Here is a 13,680-nt window from a genome sequence, read left to right on the forward strand (position 1 = left end):
ACAATTATACTTCCTTTCTTCCTAAAAATAATAATTCAGCAGTCATACAAATTAGCTGGAGCTCTATTTTAAAGAAAGATACAATAATAATAACCCCTGGATCCATCACTAATCAAATCCAGCCTTTTCAATTAATTCCTTTCCTTGCAGCATAATATGCAAAGGCTATCTTCTTGTTTTGACAAAACTAAACTTACAAAGCTACGCAAATGAACGCCTTGAGAGTTATCTTTAGTTCTCTGTTTCTTTTCTTCTGAATATTTGATCGGTATGATTTTGGCTGTAACTGGAAACTCTTTCTGTATACTGATTTACTAGCAGGAGTATAAGCTCAAAACACTTCTTTAAATTACAGTAGCAATTTAAGTAATTAATGCAAAATTACATTAAAGACATAAAGATGCAAATATGAAAGAAAAAAAGTTTTCTTCTCATTTCCAGTTTCCCTGTCTGAATGAAAAGACAGCCACACTTTTGATGTATTCTTCCCACAGAGCACACATACACAACCACGAGCAGTGAGACACAGGACTGAGTGGTCGTTTACCACATGCTACAGTGATGATGTGAGGTTTCATTATTGTTTAACAATAAGATGACAATTTCAATTTGTTTATATAATTTACAGAAGTAGTTACTTTTAAAAAAATCATTCCGGAACAAAAATCAGTGTCCCACGTCTAAAAATTCTGAAACAGATTGTTTGGATATTTTTAGAATGGAACATTTCCATTTCTCATTGACGTGCTCCCACAGAAAGTTTCAATTATCACAAAACAGCAGTTTCGGATGGAAGAATCTGCTGTGAGAAAACTCCTGGCCAGGCCTGTTCCAGCTCAGCTGCCCTGCAAAACTCCCAGCTTCTCCTCCTGCCGGAATCGCGCTTGGAGCGCTCTACGCAGGGCCGGCAGCGCCTAATGGGAACTTTCCCCCTTGGCCAGCAGATGGCCCATTTTTTTGTCACAGGGTTTATGATCACCAAATTCTGTCAGGTTTGTCATTGCCAGGAATGGTTTAGTAGGCTTAACACTCAGCGTTTCTTCTGGGTGAGTAACGCTGTAGCTAAAAACTCCGCATCTGTGTAATCTGTTTTAAATATTAAGCTCTAGCAAGAGAGCTGCGATGCTTGCCAGTTACTCTAAACAAAGTGTATAAATAACATGCTAGATGTAATTTCATGAATATGAGAAATAAGGGCTACTCCCGCAGCAGAAAAAATGCATTCTTACTGATACAGATAATCGGAACTAGGAGTCTGGGGTATGAAAATATGTCTGAATTAACCCCCTGTTTATTCATACTGCTGACCTCCACAGCCACATGACGGCCATTCTGCAGCTGTCTGAATTTAAGGTGCTCCCTCCCTTGTTCATTCCATCTGTGACAATGGGACAACATATCTATTTTAACTGACCATATGAAAAATTCCTCAGCTTTGCTACGGATGGATTATTGGATTTTTGCCATAATTCAGACACGACCTTTTCATCACACTCAGCAGTTCCAATCATCCTCTAGTGCTATGTTCAAACAGTGTAAGCCACAGGAGAGAGCTGCGCAAACACCTGACATCAGAACATGTGGAGCATTAACGATGAACACTGCTATTTGATAGGATGTAAAAACCCATTTCTTTCCTTGTTTTCTCAGATCTCACAGCCAGCAAGATAATTGCCTGCAATTTAGGAATAACAGCTCTGAGGATAAATGAACATAAGAGGCTACAGAATTAGAAATGACACTACTACATGGCCATTGTCATGTAGACAGAGCTGTACTAAATCCAGTGTACAAATTCCTCAATTATTCTTTAAAAATAACAATGGGGATAGATAGTTTCAATTCCGTAACCAGCTACTCACCCACAACTCCTAATTTTGCTGTGTTTATAAGACCACATTAGTGTAATGCAGCTCCCAGTTTAATTAAGCTTTATGTGGAAGTTCATTTGAGAAATGTAATTAATAACACAATGTTTCTACTGCATCCTAAAATAAGAGGAAGGGTACATTAAGGAGTAAAGACTGAACATTTCTCTAGCTGGGTAAGGCATCTTGCTACAATGAATACTTTTAATACTGCAGCTCCTGCAATGGTTTCAATCTGCTACCCATTGAAAACCCAACCATAACCTTCAAAAAGGAGTAACAGGGATTAGAAACCTCATAGTGATTCTCTTCTCTTCTGCCATGACTACTGATAGTGCTGATCTGTGGATTGAACATCAGGCATTCAAATACTTATCTTACTCAAACTGAGGCATGGCAAATCAGAATTCTTTGCAGAATCCAGAGTAATGACAAAGGAGTAGATTCGTTTTAAAAATGCAAAGATACAATATATTTATGAGAGGCCCTGTGTGAATTTGGTGGATGCCTCTCCACCTTCCACTGGATGCACTTATCACAGGATCCAACAGACCACTGGGCTTGAAACAAAAGAAATACCACAGTCTGAGTGAAAAACAAGTGAACAAAACAAATCTGACTAAAGCAGAGAATGAACAGGGATGTATTTTTAACTGAAACTTAGATGACTATAAGAAAACTCAAACTGTAGGGCTAGACAAGAATTGACCATTATTGATTTCAAGCTGGGAAACATAATGCTTATCAACAGAATATCAACAGGAGCTATTGCATGTTTAAAGAAAGACTTTGACTTACATGCCCAAAACACTATAGTCAGGGCCTTGAAAAATCCACCAGACACATGTAAAGAAACATTGTTTTATTTCTTATGCTAACCCTTAAACATGTCAGCAGAAATTAATTTCTTGCCATTTAATCCAATAAAAAAAAAGACTAATGCCAAAAAACATTATGAAGAAGTAAATCTACTATAACCGAATTCTCTTCCTTTTATGTGCCAGTTGTTCTACTAGCTGTATACTGACTGAAAGAGTAGTAATGCTCACAAATTTAATAAAAACAAAGGGGTATAATGGCACATAACTCAGGCTCTACAAAAGAAAAAAAAATCAGTTCCAGAAGGAATCCAGAATTCTGACTGATCATTTAAGCAGTCTTGTGACTGCTAAACAAAAATCTCCTGTTTGAGTGCAGAAGCCTGATTTTACATTTTACTGAGAAGTCTGTGCTCTCATTAACCTTAAATAGCATTATGGGTACCCAGCATTTCAAAAATCAGGCCTTGGACCACTCAGCCAAAGCCCATCGTGTGGAAAGCTGATATTACTCGGAGTGGTTGAGATGGAAATTGAGCAGTGCAACACCTCAAAAAGGTAATTATGGGCAGCATTAGCCATCAAAGTAGCTTTTACATTTTACAGTCTTTTGGGAATTGGTGCAAGTCCTGGCACTGACCACAGCAGCACTAGTGGTTTAACAGTTTTTTTCCCCTGGCCTAAATACAGAGATTAGAGTGTTCTGGGCAATGTTTGCCATACTTGCTTTTTCTCTTGATCACTCCTACAATATAAGCCAGGTGGAAGAAGCAGGCAAACCAAGCACAAACTAAAAGACCACCTCTTTCTTCAGAGTTCAGTACAAACGTGTGGAGAGATTAGTAGATTTACAAACAATTCCTCTGTCTTGCTCAGTTTCATTAAATTCCTTATCTATCATAAGACAACCAAGACGCCTCTGCAACTTTGACTCAAGTGGATAGATCTGTGGGTCGTAGCTGACAGTTTGGCATAGAACAGCAGCAATATGAAGGTTATAATGTGAGTGCACTCAAGACATTTCTGTATCAGCACTACTGTAGCTCTGCTTTTTTTCACTGTAAACACATACTAGCCACCATCAATCCATCAGCTGGAAGCAATAAATACTCATACTATTGGGAAATTTATGAGAATAGCTTGTCATTTAGCAACATTGTGCTTCTGCCCACCTCTTTGCCAATGAAAAACTACCACATTGATCTTACACTGCAACACTAAACATCTACTAAATATTTATATAAGGCAACTAAATTTTTTGCCTGGATAGGGCCCCTCCACTCCTTGCTTAGCACTTATTCTACAAAGCAGTGTTTATTATACAGTCATACTTGTTTGAATAATCACCTCATGTCTCTGAAGAACCCAAACTGGTTTGACTCAGAAGTTCAGTGATCTCTTCTGAAATGCAGCACCTAATGCTCTGTGGAAATCAGTCCTACCACAATTATTCACTCAGCAAGGCACTATCAGTTGTTCAGAGGAGACTAAACCCCTCGCTGACACTGAATTAAATCACCGTCACTTGTACTGCCAGGGGATGCCTCAGTCATGGATTAAGACTTTAACTTCATGTGCACTGGCTCAGAGAACCCCCACAAATTTTAACAGGATGTTACCAACCCTGAGTGCACTGGGGAACAAAGTAAATCAAAAGAATGGTTCTTAAGAATGCAGAAGAACTTTCTGTAGCTTACAAGTTCGACAAAATTAGTCTGAATGAAAAATGAGTCTGGCTAGTAAAAATACATTTGAACATCCAATTCCACATGACAAACTTTGGAAATGGAAACTTATGTATTCATGATTGATAGATCTCACCCAGTGCCATTCATTCATGACTGGAAAATGTATGAGCTAAACTCTATACACTCAAAGCATAACAATTTCACAGTGAGAAATGGTAATACTAAAAATAAAAAACCTGAATCCCTAACATTTCCAGCCTGAATTACTCAGTCTTACTATCAGGCTGTTATAGAAAAAAAATTCACTCTGACCCAAACTGTAAACAGACTCCAGGAGAACAGTCAAACACTATTTGATAAACGGTGATAAAGTGCAAAACAAGGAATTGTGAGAAAGGGCTGATCTATCCAAGCACACTCAGTATCACAGCAAAGAGATGGTTAAGCAATATCAACACAGGAGTATCAACATAGCTAAGACAGCGTTATCGCTGCCTCCACAGTTTGTTTTATTCTCCTCAAGGCCCCACCGTGCAAACATGGCAGGTGTGCTGGGTTTGCTGTGCAGGGGCACATGGGTTCAGCTGCCTCAGAAACATCCGAATGACTGGGAGAAGGAGCAGGTGAAGGATAGCAAAAATATGTAACATGATAGATGTAGGAACAGAAGCAGCAGCTTTTGCATGAGTGCGTTGCAGGTAATTCTGCAATGATGTTGAAGTCTTAAACTAAAAAACTCCAATGATGTTGAAGTCTTAAACTAAAAAACTCACCCCGTTAAAGAGATCCCACAGAAAGCATGTCTGATGTTGGTTCTGTAGTCAGTATGCTTGAATATCTAATATTCATTTTTATTTATTTATTATACATTTCCACTCAAAAGACATCTACTTTGATAACAGACAACAAAAGACCATTGATAAAAAGTTGATAGCACGTCAAGTTATCACAACAATCTTACCACAAAAAACATAATTTCACTTGCATTTTGAAAGGTTTCACAGCACTATGGAGCTGAATGTAACTGAGACATTTTAATATATACAAGCTGCATTCATCAGCTCAAGATTATGCTGAATTTTTTACCACCATTTTTTCTTCTTGTTTATATCCCTGCTGAGTTTTTTCATGGCTGTCTTTACCCAGGGTAGTAACGTTAATGCCAAAGTAATATCAGAAAGCAGCTACCTTGAAGCAGCAGCGTTTCCTAAAGGAAAAAGTCACTCTTCTCCCTCCTTTCTTTGCAGCATTTCCTCCTGAAAGCATGGGAGTGTGCTTGCTTTCTCATCACTCCTGCTACCCTAAACAACTGAGATAGCTTTGTTCTTCTGCACCAGCAGTTCTGCTCATGAACACTGACACTGAATTTCCTTTTTTAGACAGCAAGGACGCAGACTTTCTTCTTCCTCTCCCTCCCTCTGCCTCGCCTCCCCTCCCCCTCCTACAGTCTTTGCTGTGCCCTCATCTTACCTTCAGCACAAGAAATCCATGCTGCAGTTTTTTCTCGTTAGCAGCTCTATGGCAACAGCAGCTCTGAGGCAGCAGTCCTTTACAGTTCTCACTTCATTCTCCTTCTTTCTGCATAAAGATACACAGCCTGTTAGCCCAGGAAATCAGCAAAGACAATTCTGATGTGATGTAAATTAGTAAACACAAGTCCACAATTGTTTCAGAAAAAAAGTGCGTTCCTGGGGGTACAAAGTTGCATTCCCAGGAGAGATGAATATTAGCAATGCAAATGAATAATACTAAAGGAAATCAGAGAATTCCTTTTGGATAATTAACTGTAAAATCATCTTTGTGATAACTCAGCTTTCTTGGACAGAAAGGTGAAAAAAGAGAATTCTGAGCTTAAGATATACACCGTATTACATCCAAATAAAATCCTCTAAGAATTTGTCATTGTTTGACTGAGTCTTTATTTGTTATTAGTACATAAATTAAATCAGTGCTTTGTTTGTTAAAATCCCACTGAAATAAAGGCAATAATGACATGCAAAATCTTGTAGTCTTCTAACCCCTGGAAAAGTATATATCAGAATACATTTAGAAATGGTAACACAGGCCTTAGAGGAAAAACAAAACCAACCAACCAAACAAACAAAAACGAAAGAAAAACTACCAGTAATTGGGTAGTTACTGAGTACTAAAGTATCTGCCTGCTTTGAAATTAGGATTGTCCTGATTTCTTACTTTATTACTTTTAAATTAATCAGAACAATGAGCTACAAATAAATGCTGAATATGCTAGCAAAAACCTCAACTACTTAAGACTCAGAAACAATTATTATCAGAAGCTCTTAAATTAAAGCACAAGATAAAAATACTTTGAAGAGAGGCACATACATTATCTCTATATACTGCAAAACATTGCCAGTAATTTATAATCTAATCACTTTTATCACATGCACACAATAAATGAATCAATATATTCCTGCAATTCAGCATGAACTCGCATTTCTCTCTCCTGCTGTGTAAAGAACAAAGGTTTCTGGCCACTGCCAATTGCTGTGACACGATGTGTTAAAGTGCATGTCCTCAACTGGCACGAGCAACACCACAGTTACTCCTGGCTAAAGTAAAGGGATTGCCTGCATCCTGTCTGTGCTTGCAGCGTTCCATGTCCACGCTTGCTGGAAAACGTGGAAAACGGGGGCAGCTGTTCCTGGGCACAACCTGAGAGGAAAACATTGAATTCCTTCCTAACCCAGCACCTCACAGGTTCATTTTTGTCTCATCTGGCAATATCTAGCTGGCATACAAAAGAATATAGAACAGCGTTCTGAGATGGGCTGAAGCACAAACAGCTGGGGCTAAGGACTGGCCCACAGAGGCTTCCTAGTGCTGAAGAGAAACCCCAAAACCCAGAGCAGTTACATTTAGCAGCTCACTTGGCACTTCAGCTTCATGGGCACACAATTCAGCACTCAGCCACAAGAACATGCATCTCTAACACTGTTAAAAGAGAAAAGCCTTGGAATAGTTATATTTTTCAACCAAAAAAAATCTCAGAAGGATTAAGAAAACAAACAAATAACATGATTAATGTTGATCTTGATTAATTTTTAATTTTTTTTTTTTAACTTTTCCCCACTCTGTGCTGGTTGCTTTGCAGGCTGAAGCACAGCTCACAAAGCAATCAGTCACAGCTTTAGTCAGGTTACAATTGAAGAGATTCTTCAAAGGGAGATAATCATTTCCATTTTACAAAGAGATGAAAAGATGAAAGAAAGACACAAAGCTGAAACTACTAATCTATAGTTTCACAGTGTGCCAGTTATCAGTGACACAAACAAAACTTAGAGAATCTGAGCTAGAGTCCCCCAAAGAAATAAACAGTCTCAATTTTCCTATGAAAAGTAAAGCTCATCAGGAAACTCAGTTTGTAGAAATTAAGATTTACCTTGAGGCCAATACTTCTGATCACATAACTCATTTTATTAATGACAAAGTATTTAGCTTCATTGTTAACTTTTACATGTTATATCAAGTTCTATAAACTGCAAAACACTGTTGTGAAGGTTAAAATACTCTGACAGAGAAGAAACGAGAATGCAGTTAACATGCAGTGCTGGATATGGACAGAAAGAACTTCTGTTACAGAAAAATGAAATTATTTCTGTGATGTCTTACTGCTTAGGGACGCACACATTTGAAATATTCTGACAATAAATACAGAGTGTAGTACAGCCTGTGATCCACTCAAAGCAAAGCTCTCCGGGCAATGCTGTATCAGCTGATAACACCAGGCATTTTGTTGTCACTGATTTGAGACAGGCCCTCATAAGTCACAGCGCTGCACACACACTCTGGAAAGCACAGCGTGTTTGTTCTGACGTCCAAAAGTGTGATTGGGATGGGGACATGTGGAGTCACATGGCTCGTTGCTGTCACCAGTCAGGACACAGGGCATCTATCAAGGTACACATATCTACAGCATACATTAGAGATTAGTGTTTGTTTTTTTTTTAATCCCAAATGGGTCCTGTGAATTTACCTCTGCAAAAGTCAAAGACCTGCTTGGCCTTTTTGGTGTTTTCTTCTTGGGTTTGGTTCCCATGCATTACTTCCTCCTACTAAGCACATAACACTCAAGGTTTTTACCAATAAGGAAAGGTACTCAAACTAAATACTGACACAGATCTATCCGCCTGTCATAGCTGTTCCAAAACTTACCCAACTGAAATCAGCAATTAAAAAACTCAAGCAATGTCAGTGGATTGCAAATTTGTATAATAATGAGAATAAATAATGTGCAGAGATGGTTAACCGATAGCAGAAGGAAAATAGTTTTCTTCAAAATAATGCACAGGCTTATATTTACCTTCCTCTCAAAACTGGAAAAAATGTTCTTTGCAGATTGTCTCACAGAAATATATGACATACAGTATTTCATGCCTTAAAAAATAAATGTAACCACCACTGTGTCAGGATGTTTTCATCTGCTACCTGGTTCATCTCTCAGCTTTATTTACTCCTGTAATATAAAGAACAAACTCTACCCTGAAAGTAGCCTGCAACTTCTATCAAAGGTTTCTAGGCCTCCTTCCATTACTGATCCCCACATTCTTCAAGGATTTGTTCACACAACCTCTGAGGCAAATAATATCACCCCCACGTTACAGAGAAGAAAACTGAAGTGTAAAAAGAGCTCTCATCCCAATAAAAGTCAATGGCAAGTCTAATAGATATCATCTGCTCAATTTTAGTCCTAAAAATCCAGTCTGTGGTCACACTCAGAGTCCTCAACACAACGGAGGAACAGAGCTAAGCTGATCTCATGTCCTGGGCTTGACCACAAACCTTGAAAACTTGGAAACAAAGAATCTAAGTGCTCAATCAAGAAGAACATTCCAGACATAAAACTGTAATTATTGAGTTTTATAGCATGCAGAGGACTGGATGACTACAAAAAACATAGACAGAAAAGCATATTTCTGTTTCAAGTATTTGGGTTAAGAATTTATTGTGCCAACATTCTTCTTATTACCAGAATTGTTACTAAAATTACAAGACCACCATAAGTGATCCCATATGACAGTTTTCTTATGTTACACTCATTTAAATGATGAACTAATTTACATACTTCCCCTAAGAAATTAAATACTGACTTTGTAGAATTAACCCTGGTTTTTTATTAGAAGACCAACCAAATGCTCACCAAAACAAAAGGGAAATTTTTCACAAATTTAAAGTTTTGACTGAAACTATACTATAAAAATAAGTAGTAATTAACTTCCCTTAGTTCTTTAGATTTTTTGACCCCCTGGGAGAGGGCTGAGAAACCAAGGTTCCTCTGAGGACCCAGAGCACTTCTGCTGCTTCCTTTTCAGCAGCAGTTTACAAGAACTGTCCCACACTATAAAAGAAACACCATCTTTCTTAAAAATTAAGCAAGAACTTCATTATTCCAGAGTAAGAAATAAGAAACAAATAACTCCAAACCTCTGAAGGCAGGAGGGTCACTGTGAGTCTGAATTTCAAACTCTAAGAGGAGATGAATTAATGGATGAATAACCTGAAAGATTAAATTCACGCAACTTTGCTGTTTCTTAAAACAAAATGAAACAAGTAAATTAGTCTTAAATAGTAAAAAAAATATTATAATCAAGGCAAAAATCTAACTGGGAATGAGAGAAGTTAAGCTAAGAAACAAAATTTTTCAGAACTGAAGCAGGAGCACTCCTTGGAGACGTGTGCTCCAAGCAATTAGGAAGCACAAGCCACAAACTACCCCGCATACATTTCAGACAAGTGAATCAGCTGGCCAGCAAAAGGCCCCATCCACCCCACATCCTCTGCACAAGCCTGAATATCTTGAACAGACTGAGCATGTGGGACAATTAAATCAACCAAAGCAGTTTAAATCCCACTGGCTTTCCATAGTGCTTGGCACCTCAGTAATTTAAGCACCTTTGAACACAGTTTTTATAGGCCTAGTGCACACCTATTCAGTGAGACAGAACTTGGACAGCGAGAGGAAATTCTGGATGTACTTTCAATTCACTCAACAGGGACATCACTGAGATTTCACAACACAAATCTGATTACAGTTACAAAGACTAGAAATATCTGCCAAAACATAACAAAGTTGTAAAATAACTTTAAAAAAAAGATGACAAAGCAAGCCTAACAACCCAATGTACTGAAGTCATCATAATGTGCATTTCAGATTACACTGAGGTACTACAGAATACAAAGCGAGCATTCTCAATCCATTAAAAACACTGTATCTTATAAATTCTTATTGTTCAGTGTTTTTAGGTTGTAATTTTAATGGAGTGACCAAAAATGCTTGCTAGCATTAATGACACCCTGACTGCATTTAAAAAACAAACACGGGACTCCAGGAATCTGGACTTTCTTTCTCCCCTGGATGTTTTCCAGAACCTTTCTTATCCACTCCTACATCTGAGGAAGCATGCTTTCAGGATCCTTTGGGACTGATGAACTGAAAATATTACTTCTTACTAACAACACCCTAACAAATCATCTTGATCCTTTAACATGACCTACAGTGAGCACATGTCTATTTACCATCACCTTTCTCGCCCTGCCAGACATGGCAATCAAATAATACATAGTCTGAACTGTGCCACCAGACTAGCAAATACAGGGAAAGAACTCTGGGATCTTGCAGGTTTCCTGTGAAGTACCTGGCAGTTTCATGGCAAATTCAAATCATGCCATGAGATTATTAAAAGGAGATTTCTGAGATTTCCTAATGCAAACTGTACCATCATCTTTACCAGAATATTGGTGAGCAGGGATTGCTCAACTGGTGCTCAGTTGCAGGAGGTGTCAGCTCCTACTGCTTTCTTCAGATACGTCATTCCTTACTTCAGTCTGCATGAATAATCACTGGAAACCCAGCTGCTAAACGAGCTAGTCCATCTGTTACTCCTGTTAATAAATGTATTATTATGTTCACTCTCACTAAAGAGCTCATGATTCCCTGGGATTGTCTTTTTGGGAAACATCTACAGAAGTATATTAGGTGCACATATATATGTGGCTGTGGATCCTATCTTAAGTAGCACAGACAAATAATTTAGTGTCTTCTTGGTATCTTCTGCCTGATGATAACATGAAAATGGTCCTTGGGGAGCAAGTTTTCAGTTGAGGCTGCTCTAGAAAAACTTAATCAGATTTAAAGCCAGGGGACCACAAGAAATCCCAGTGCCAGCACAAGATTTTTGTCAGTGACAAAATCTGACCTTTTGGTACCTCTCAATTTGATGCTTCCTGTTCAGAACACAAATAATTCCAAGCAGAGTGTGGCTAGCACTGAGCCAAAACTACACAAAGTAGATATGAAATCACATGAAAAGGCTGTTTGTTCTACTGAAACCAAAGAGAGATTTCTCAAACATTGCACATGGGTTTTAAAGGGTATAAAATGTAGGATTTTTTTCCTCTAGTATGGTCAGGGGTCACTGCTAGTTCAAGAAGCCTGGATATCTTGTTTCACAAAAAGAGAAGACTGATTCTGTGTTTCCAGCCATTTGCTTGAAGTTTATGAAACAAAATGTTTTCATCTTTTCATTTGGTGAAAGAAGTCAATGGCTTCCACAGGAGGAAGCAGTTGGTTCCTTTCCTCATACACCTTAACGTGCAACATCCCTATGAAGAGATGCCTTTCACATGGGAACTGATGATTTGTTTCTTAAATCATAATTTCACTGTTCCAGTTGTACAACACTTGAGGCAAACAGAGCATCTGCCGAGGGGCCACTGGACCGAGGAGTGTCACTGCAATAAAACAACCACAAACCCGAGCAAATAACGTGACCAAATAATTCAAACTCTGCCAAACTCTGCCACGACCACATGACAGCAGATACCAGTCTGCTCACAGGCTTTTCTTCATATTTAAGCATCAGGTGAATCAGAAATGAACAACATCTTCAGGGACAGAGAAATTTTAAGCTCCTCAATAAAGGCCAGTGATCAGGAGCTTGGGGGGACCTGTTTGGCTCTGTAGTTACCAAAAAATCTTGACAACTAGTCAAGAGACTCCCCATTATTTTAGACAGTAAATAACAATATAGATTTTAAAATTTGTCCACCTTGATTGAAGATATTCATTAAATTTTTTTTCCTATGGTTTCTTGTGTTTTTTTAACAGAATGAAGTTTGGCCAAGCAGAGTAAAACAAGATTTGCAGCAAGCTAGAGCAATGAGAACAATTTCTCCTTAAAGAAAGCCAGAAAAGCCTTGTTACTGGAAAACTGTTGCCGAATCTGATTTGAATACACGGGTAATTTGAAATGACACTGATTTCTTTATTGGAAAAGAAACAATACAGATTGTTTCTCTTGTTTCTGAGATGCCATTTCAGGTCTGTGAAGAATGATGGCTTACCTTCCCGAAATTCCCACGTCTGGAAATCTTTTCCTTTCAGATTTGCAAATGTACTAAGACTTAAATGTAGTACTTGAATAAAAATATTCACCAAATCAAATTCAACAGCTTTCTTAATAAATATTCAAGATCCTTAACGAATATTCAGTAGTGTAATTTCTCCATTTAGACTCAAATCACTTTTAATGCAGTGGGAAATCTAACCATGCCAGCCTAAACCTGGGTTCACATTCTTTCTTCAGTCCGTCCTGTTTGTTTTTCAACCAGAGGTTAATAGTCCACACAAACTGGCATCATTCATTTAAAAGGCCCTGGCTATTGTTGCGTGTCTATCCGAGCTGTAAACACAAGAAATACCCTCAATATTTTCTACCCAGTAGAGGTGGGGAGAAAGAACCTGAAAGCATTAGGATGGGCTGACAGTGGAGCTGCATTTATATAATTTTGCTGGGATAGTGGTAGGTTGTACTATTTCTACAGATAATATTGCCCCAGCAAATGCTACCATAGGAAGATTTAAGGTGTATAGTCTTTGAGAGGTTCTCTTTATGGACATTCTAGATGGTTCTAGACAATTTACAATATTATAGACAAGAAAAGGGTTGAGTTTTTCAAGCAATGCCTCCCTTTCTTCATATATCATCACTATGGAAACAGATGGCAAAGTGATACACATAAACCATAGAAAGTTGGCACAAAATTATTGCTTGTAATTGATATTACTTGCCTCCATAAGAAATACTGATGAATAGATTATTGTGAAACCTGAAGAGAGCATTAAAATGATTATTTTTTTTTAACCACAGTATGAAAGCGTTGGGCATAATCATGAAATTGGTTTGCACACTTACAGTTTTTTTAGTGCCTATTTTGGGCTGCACTAACCTTTAAATCATTCTTGACAGGTTTTTTCGTGGACATCGCTGTACTGCGAACTGCAGC

General features: G+C 38.1%; 1 protein-coding gene across 1 annotated transcript in view; it reads right to left on the reverse strand.

Annotated features, from left to right (window-relative positions):
- The window catches only part of SENP5 (SUMO specific peptidase 5), a 165,594-nt gene extending 159,918 nt beyond the window's left edge, over positions 1–5,676 (reverse strand). The window contains exon 1 of the mRNA XM_040074419.2: positions 5,563–5,676. The gene's annotated coding sequence lies outside the window, so the exon portion shown is untranslated. The remainder of the gene's footprint in view (positions 1–5,562) is intronic.
- Between the last annotated feature and the right edge of the window lie 8,004 nt (positions 5,677–13,680).

This window comes from Hirundo rustica, chromosome 10 (assembly GCF_015227805.2).
Source record: "Hirundo rustica isolate bHirRus1 chromosome 10, bHirRus1.pri.v3, whole genome shotgun sequence".
Classification (NCBI taxonomy): Eukaryota; Metazoa; Chordata; class Aves; order Passeriformes; family Hirundinidae; genus Hirundo; species Hirundo rustica.